The sequence below is a fragment of the Strix aluco genome, chromosome 17, assembly GCF_031877795.1.
Source record: "Strix aluco isolate bStrAlu1 chromosome 17, bStrAlu1.hap1, whole genome shotgun sequence".
In the NCBI taxonomy this organism is placed as follows: Eukaryota; Metazoa; Chordata; class Aves; order Strigiformes; family Strigidae; genus Strix; species Strix aluco.
The window spans coordinates 4146434-4155154 of record NC_133947.1 but is presented as its reverse complement, the minus strand read 5'-3'; the positions used below and the strand labels follow the sequence as shown (position 1 = coordinate 4155154).

At 41.7% G+C, this 8721-nt stretch overlaps 1 long non-coding RNA gene across 1 annotated transcript; it reads right to left on the bottom strand.

Annotated features, from left to right (window-relative positions):
- Positions 1-905: 905 nt before the first annotated feature.
- LOC141931260 (uncharacterized) lies at positions 906-8495 on the bottom strand. The gene is made up of 3 exons (XR_012625532.1): positions 7890-8495; positions 6640-6751; positions 906-1673 (listed from the first exon to the last, which is right to left on the bottom strand). It is a non-coding gene; the product is annotated as an uncharacterized LOC141931260 (long non-coding RNA).
- Between the last annotated feature and the right edge of the window lie 226 nt (positions 8496-8721).

The following is an 8721-nucleotide window of genomic DNA, read 5'->3' as shown; positions in this document are numbered from 1 at the left end:
AAAAACTATGTAAGCAAGATTTTGCCAAGTTGTTTTTTTTTTAATGACTTCTCTGTAATAACTGATTAAAGTAAATCATGCTGTAGCTTCTTTATTGAGCTGCCTCAGACTTAATGAAAACACAGCACGAAAGGCTATTATACAAGGTTTTTTTCTGAATTCTCCAGCAGTCTAAAATAGTTAGGGATATGATTCCAGACTATAGGTTACTTTCTTACACTACCTAAAATATATTCTTACTGTGAGAGACAGAGTTCAAGGATTTGCCCCTATTCCTTTAATGAGCTTTTGCTCATTTTTGAAACTCCAAACAAATCCAATAACTCAATTAAATATGGGATGTGTTCCCACATTTGACAGAAGAAACTAGTACATGTTTTGAAGCAAGTTGGACAAATATTTTATCTCTCAAAATACAAGATGGGGAAAACTTCCAAGCCAAAGGAAATGACACACCCAGATGGAGGGCCAAGTTTTTTATGTTGGGTTGTTCCTTATTGTCAATTTTGTCTGTATGGGGTTACTTGCAATCCTCTTCCATTAACCACAGAAGTATGGCAAGATTGCCATCACTATTAATTTTCTAGCTAGGACAGTAAACCCATCCATCTGTGTAAACTAACCATTTATTAACAACCAGACAAAATGTCAGGGAACAAATATAACATCTTGTTTAGGAAAGATGATCAGTTAGGGAAGCAATAGACAATTTGTATGTTCTTGTGTAAGAAAGTCAAATTGTTTTTATGAAACTATAAAACTTGTTTCTCTTAATTATTTTCAGCATAGCAAAAGAGGGAGCTAGTTTTGCTGCTCTGGACAGTTTAGTGGACCAGTAAGTTTACTCATTCATTACTATTCCTTGACATGAAGCCACCTAAGTAGAACTGTACAACTTGGCAGCCTGAAGCCATTCCTGCTACACCCTCATCCCCAGCAAGAACCCATCAAACATGACATCCTTGCGAGTTTCAAAGCTGTGTGAAGTTGCATACTGGTACATGTGTTGGTATGATCATACAACACGCTGGCTCTTATCCCTCTACTATTACCAGTGTTTCCACTGACTCAAAATGAAAAAAGAAGGGGCCAAGTTTCCCCCTTCCTCAAGCTTTCCTGCCATTAAAAGAGATTCACAGAAAACAGAACCCTTAAACCTTTCTTGCAGTTTGACTGCTTTTAGGTGTTCTAAATTCAAACTTTTTAATTCAGAAGGACCATCTCTCCTACAGGAGCCACACCATCCTCTTTTATATCTGGGTGGAGTAGTGAGCACCTGCCTCACACAGAGACTGAATCACCAACTCTTGTCCTGTAAAGACCAGAGTGCATTATTATCCTATCACAGCTCGGATGGTTATTTGAAAAGTTATTCAGTATTATGTCACTTTGGGCTTCCAGTCCATTCTCTTGCAGATACAAGTATCAGATTTATTTCAGTTTAGAATAAAAGACTGGCTTTATTCTGCTTCATCAAAAACAATTAAGATTCTTCAGACCAGTTTATGCTCTGAGTTATACTTGCACAAAACTTTTGCCTTCAAAATGTCTTACTAGCAACTGTATGTCCCAGATAGCCTTAGAAGTTTGTCACAGGTGATGTCATGGGCAGAGTAAACGCTGAGGATGCTGCTGAGTAAAATGCAGAGTCCAAGATGAAGCTGTGAGGCTCTCTGGAAAAAAATAAGCATGTTAATATGAATTAAGTGAGAAAATTGAAATGCCAAATCTCAAATGTTATTATGAGGGTTACTTTACAGAATAAAAATGTGGTCTAAAAGTGCACTAACTAATAAAACCCTTGCTATACATCAAGTAATAGAGAAATGAGGTATGAAATACAAATAATGCAAAGGCTTTGGAACAGCAAATGTCAGAATTTTCAGATATATGTGGAAAGTGACCAGCCAGAGAGACACTGCTGTCTTATGTGGAGATTTACAGTTTAGCTTCTAAAATGTGAAAGAGATTAAATGCCAGTTTATTGTCATACAAAAATAAATTACTTTCTGAAACTGCACTAAAATCCTATTACCTTACCATTCTTAGTATCTTTAACCTAAACATGAATTAAAACCTATAAACTTTAAACTCCAAAGCCTATTTAGTCTTATTTTTAAAATTAAAATAACAAACATAAAGGAAGAACACGCTGGCAGATAAAGCAATGACTAATAATTCACATTCTCAAAGACATTTCTGAAACATGCCTTTTAGAACACATCCAAGAACAATTCAAGCTATGAAAACGGCAGCAGATGTTATGCAGGGAAAGAACAGCATACTGCCGAGTCCAGGTAAAATGATACGTTACCTAGCGGAACAGAAAGAAGCGGAATCTACTAGTCATTTGTAAAACAGGTAAGGAGAGGGAGATTCATTTCTTTGGCTCAAGAGGAGAGTCCACTATAAAGAATCAATGCAAATGAGGTCTCTGAACTAAAACATCTAAGAAAGAAGCTCTTTCCTCTACGTTCTCAGCCCAGAGATGTATGTTATCCTATGATTTGATTTGCACTAAGCAAGATCTGGGCAGCAAGGTCTCGGTTCAACCCCATTCAAGCCTCAGTGCCAATGAAATAGTGCTCAATACCGATAGCTGGAATGTGTTCAATAATTTGTAGAAAGAGAAAAAAGTACAGAGGGAAAAGGAGGAGCTCTTAAAGAAACACTGCTATCAAGTCTTCTGGAATTTTAGGCAAACCCAATTAGTAAAGATAGTTTTCTGACAGGGAATGGTGAAATTTGCTAGTCTGCAACATCCAGGAGTCTGAGGTATGCAGTGAATACAACTTGTACCCTCTAAAACATATGATTTTGTTCTGAAAAGGCTGTCCACAGAGCGATGTATCAGGCTGTACTCCATCTGCTCCTTAGTCTCTCTGCTGAGACTACTGTCAAGTGTACCAAGTAGGTCAGTTGTGACAGTCTAGTTGTAACTTGGACTCTTTTCAGCCTAGAAGTGGATTTAGACCATTGGTTATCACTGCAGCTCTTGAACCTCTTGGAAAGTTGGACATGAAGCTAAATACACAGATTCTTATTATCCCAGTTAATGCATAAACCTGAAACCCTACAAAATCTTTATTTGCAGACTAATCCTCTGCAGCATTTAATCCCTCAAAGACAATTTTTTGCCTCCTTTCTCCATTGATTATTTCCCATTTGCCTTTCCGTATGCTCTTCAGTCCACCTTTTGCTCGCTTCATGCCTGGAAAAGCTTGATGAAATCCCATTTTCAACCCCTCACATCAGCGCATCTGTGAGAAGGATACACAGAGCTTGCAGTTCACTTCAGCACAATATTACCCAAGAAAAAGCAGCCTACGCAGCAAAAAAAACCAGTCAGAGACTCTTCCTAATGGAACTTTGTATTTCAGGCTATGTTCAGTGCTCCCACTGTCCTAGATAGACAACTCTCTCTCTTTATGCCCTAATTATTTCTAAACTTAGGTCTGAATCCTCTTACTCATTTGAATGGGAGACAGATGCCTAAACACCTTTTTTAGAATCTAGGTCTGGCTTTAAGACTTCATTTTTTGTGACCAAACCGCAAACTTCATCAACCTGTTTCGTATCACATACATTATCCATTCACCTGTCTTCATAAAAGGATCTCTTAAAATTATCTCCAGCTTCCAAATCCATGAGTAAATGACCATCTAGTTAGTCAGGATGACTTCATCTTGCCACTTGTGATTCAGAAAGCCTCAGTATAGAAGGTATTTGCACTTCTCTAACTGCTCCATCCCCCCATGCTTCATCGATGAAACAAATCACAACAGCAGACAGGATTTTGGGTTGTGTTCTTGGTCTTATGTCTAGTACTGAGTGTGGTTTTTTAGTCTCATTTTCACAGCCCGTAGACACTGTAGTGTAGTGATGTGAGTGTGAAAAGTCTGGCATAGCGGTTTCTGTTCATTCTAATGAAAGATGTTATGCATGTCCAAGATATTTCAGTTTCATAAAAATAAGTACATGTATGTTCCCTCCTTACTCTGTTGCATCAGAAGCGTCTCAATGACTTCTAACCTCTATAGGTTCAAGTAATCAAACACAATTTTGTAAGTAGGCCCTGTAGATTCATGAGGTACAAACAGCAAAGACTGGGCAGGTCAGAACAGCACTGTTGGCTCATCCCATAAATTTAAGTGGATATACTGAACCTATGTTAAAAAAACGGAAGAGTTTAGAAGTCAGACTGGTAATTTGAATCCTCACATGGTAATTTGATTCTTCCACATGGAAGTGCTACACAAACAGAAAAATTCTCCAGCATTTTTTTGTAATTTTACCATTGGATTTTCACAAATACAAAAAGAAATTATCATTTTGCATTACAGCAAAGAACTGTCTTTCCATGTAGAAAATTGTTGATTTAGCAGGGAAAAGAGTAAACTGAATACAGTATGAAAACTGATATTGAATGCATACATGGAACAAGAAAATATACTATTTTAATGTGAGTGCATTTATAATAAAGGTGTTAAAAAGTATAGATTAAGAGCCCGTTAAATCTAGTAGGTAATTCAAAATGCTACTTCTTTAATTGCTACAGCTAAAGCTTAGTCTGAGATACTGACACCACGCCTTATAAAGACTGTGTATCTGTACAAAATAGTAAGTTTGTTTTCAGCCAAACTCACGGGAACATTTCCTCCTCTTATATTTGTATTTCATACAGTTAGAGCATTGAAATAAACAGCAATACCCAAACTGTGGTCTGGCTTTGACACTCACAAACTTTGTTGTGAGTCTGGATAAGAAGTTTAAGCTCTCTGCCACTGCATCCTGATGGGTAAAATATATTTTGTCTTGACTGCTGAGAAATGCAGTAGAATAATGCAGATTTATGCCAGTTCCACTAAGAACACAGTCGAGGTACTAATTAAGAGACCCAATCCCACACAAGCCTAAAATTATGACATTTTATAAAATATTTCATTTAAATCCAGGAGTTAAACTGACTTCAAATTTGATATATGGGGGTGGAATGAAAGATGTCAAAATTGAAATGACTGAGGCACAGACTCAAAACTGAGAAAAAGAGAGAGAGAGGGGAGAGAGGACAGAACAGTATAGCATGTATTACAATCTCTGTATTTATTTCTGGAATAAAAAAAAGAAAACAACACCTATTGTTTTGACGGAATTTTTTCAGAAGAGATACCCCCTTTCCTGAGATGCAAGACAAACTAATGTAATGAAGCACTATTTCCTACATACATCATTGTATCTCTTGTTCTTAGACTCTGGGAAATGGAGAAACTAATTGTATGAAGCACACATTATCTAAATAAAAGTTATCAGGTTTTCAATTTTTTTCTACTTATTCCTTTTTCTATCTTTTCGTTTCCTTACTCCATTCTCCTTCCCTTTCTCTTCCCTTTATTCTAGTTTCCTTAAGTTGACTTTACATGTTTTTTTCTTTATTCTACTTTCTCTGCTTTTCTTTATTTAGAATAAAAACCCTTGCATAGATGGATTTTTTTTTTCCTTCTCATCTTTCCTGCATCTTTTCAATTTATCCATCTTCTTCTAGTTCCTCCTTCATTCCTGGGCTCCTTTCTACTACCTATTCCCCGCACCACTACAGAATCGTGTTCTGTACTTGGTGACCTTAACCTCCTTCCCTGCAGCTACCACTTTTTTCTTTGAAACCATTGGTATGTTTCTAACTTTTTTTTCCTCTAGGGCTCACATGTTTCTCCCTTCCTTTGTACCATTTGTTTTGTTCACCACACCCAAATTCAAATCTCTGTTCCACTTTTACCTCCTCCATTTTCCATGCTAGCCTCTTTTCTCTTCTCTTCTTCACCACCAACTGCAAACATATCCCACTGTCTCCAGGTGCAAGAGGTGATGCTTCAGCAGCCAGTGCCTTCTGGCAGCTGGGGCTGGTTACAGATGTCTTTCCAACAGCTGTCCTCTGTCACTGACTCTGCCAGATGTCAGTTCAGCTCACATTGTCACGGCCACGGCCATCAGCCACCACAGAAGTGCGCTCTCACCATCACACACCCCACAAATTTTCACCATTGATGTAACTCATAGGTTTCTCTTTTAACTGCTATGAAATGTTATTAGATGTATTGGCGGTGACCATCCCAAATGCCACTAGTTGCATTCCAACTGCCACGGGAGTCTCCTTAGTTCTGGCAACACAGGTTTTCCTGTATCATCTCCGAAGACCACAGTTACCAGTGGTCCAAAATGCTGTTCTCTGAAAGCTGTGTCTGCTACTATCACGAGGTGCAACTCTGCTAGGTTTCTTCCTAGTGCCACGATGAACTGCAATCGGCTTCTTCATATGAAGCCAAATACTCCCTCTTCATACGAGGGATGCCCAGGATGGCACACTTGTCATGAATTTACACAGTGAAAGATGCTCTTTTATTCCCCCTTTCAACACTTAATAGATGAACAACTGTATTTTTTAGCAGAATAAATAAGACTAACAGGGCATTTAAAATGTCAGGCATCGTATTTCTTCTTGCTGATCACTTGTTATCTCTGACTGTTGTCAAACAGAAGATACTGGCGAAATTCATTACAGTAAGAGCATCTTCCAGAGGCGGGTCGATTTACGGCCATGATGACTGTAACTAAAATTCTACATGTTTGCATATCTCTCCTTACCGGTGTATAGTTCATGCCACTTTGGTGTATTCTTCTTTTTCCACATTGCTTTAATTAGTCTTCCTGTGGGATCCACATTGCTGTATTACGTGTGATTGTCCCTTTCTCTTTCCTGGTACTTAAAAAAAAGTGAAAGGATAAAACAATCATAATACCTTTTGTTGAATACAGAACAAAATACTGGAACTAGAGGTGCTTAAGAATCAGTGACATTTTGGTGTATATAAAAAAACCAAAGAGTTGAACTGAAAAACCCGGAGGCCCATGTAGCACTACTAAAAAATATTTTAAGAGTGGAAATAAGGAACATCAAGTTAAATATTGAGAAGCTGGAGAATATAAACTAAAAGAGAGAGTATGGCTCCTCTACCTTTGGTTGCATTGCCTATACTGACATCATTTTTCCCATTCAAAATAATTGTGACTGCCCCGAACTGAGCATTTTATTATTATTTCTCACCCTATTTTTTTCTCCACTTGAACTTTTCTACACTCTTAACTAGACACTCCTCATACAGGGGAGCTAGATGAGCTTTTTCATGAGGGAAGTTTCTAACCAGTAATTTGCCCGCTAAAGGGCACTGTTACTGCAGTAAAAAAGGAATCTTTTCTTGCTCTGTATAGGTTATACTTAAGGCCAAGCTAAAAATCTAAGATTGACTGTAAGGGCTGTCTTTCTTATTCAAAAATACTGTTTGCTCAATTAATATATAGGAAATATTTTATTTTTTTTGTTAGCAACTCTCTCCATGCTAGAACGATGACAATTTAACAAGAGAAAGACTGCACATGTGTGTCCATAACAGAGAGTGAGAAGGAAGGCATCCTGCCTGTTCAGACAGGGAGATCTGCTCTCCAGGCTGCATAAGCAGCACGAAGAGTGGTGCCATAAAATACGTAAGGTCACAGGGCAGACAGCTTGGGGCATTTGGAGAACAGCTCTCTGAGCCATGGTGTGCACAAGGAAGCAGGTCCTCATGCCATGAGGATAAACCTGTGGACTGCACACTACTGTGTCACTGTTTTATCACCGATGGAAGACATGTAACCAAGGCACGGGCACATGCAGCTCCAGCAAACCTCTTTACACTTAGACAATGGCTCCCACTGTATTGTCTCCAGCAGCTGGTTTTGAATCTTATTCATTTGCGTCACACAAATTAGTGAGATTCGTGCACTCTGACCTGCTGCTCCAAATGTAACTGCCCTGCCTGATCCCCATCCACCCTCACGTTGGTTAGCGACTTCACCTCCTGTGACTATGTCTGCCAGATGCTACCGGTTGTCTCTCATTGACCCGCAGATGGCTGGGGAGTCGGAGAAATCCCAGGAGACGCTGCACTGAAAGATTCATTCTCCAGCTGCGGCCAAGCATTGTGGTCCCTCTGCCACGACGTGACTTTGCCGCCATCGGCGCACCGGGGACATCCCGCCTCGCCGGCGGAACAAAGGCACCTCACGGGGCAGGTCCCCGGCAGGCATCAAGGGCTCTTCCCGCACAAAACCGGCCTCTTCCACTGCCACGGCACCGGAGGGAGGAAAAGGGGCTCGGGTGGGAGGCGGCCATTCCTGCTCTCGTCAGAGCGCTGCTGCGCCTGGAGGCAGCAGGCGTCCGCGGGCAGCCTTGGAGCAGCCTCTGCTGCAGAACCCCGGGGGGCCTGGCGGGGAGCGGGGTGAGCTGAGGCGGCCCTCAGGGCGGGAAAAGCTCCCCTCAGCGCCCGGCCCAGCGAGGGGGGGCGGCGGGAAGGCGATCCCCCACACCCGCCCGCGTTATGTGACCAAAACCTCCGCCACACGGGCGAGCGGGCAGTGACACACGGCTGGGCTAGTGTCAGTAACGCGGCGCGGCCCGGCCCGGCCCTGCCATTACCCGCCGCCGGGCGGGGCCCGCCCGCCCCTCGCTCCCCTCAGCCGCGGCGGCGGCGGCGCAGCGCGGGAAGGGCCGCACGCTCCCGCCCCGCCCCGCCTCGCTCCGCCCCGCCCGCAGCGCACGTGGCACCCTCGCCTGGGCCGGTCACGTGACGCGGGCTCCGGGCTTCCCCCCCCTCCTCACCCCCCTCCCTCCCCTCCGCGCCTGACCCC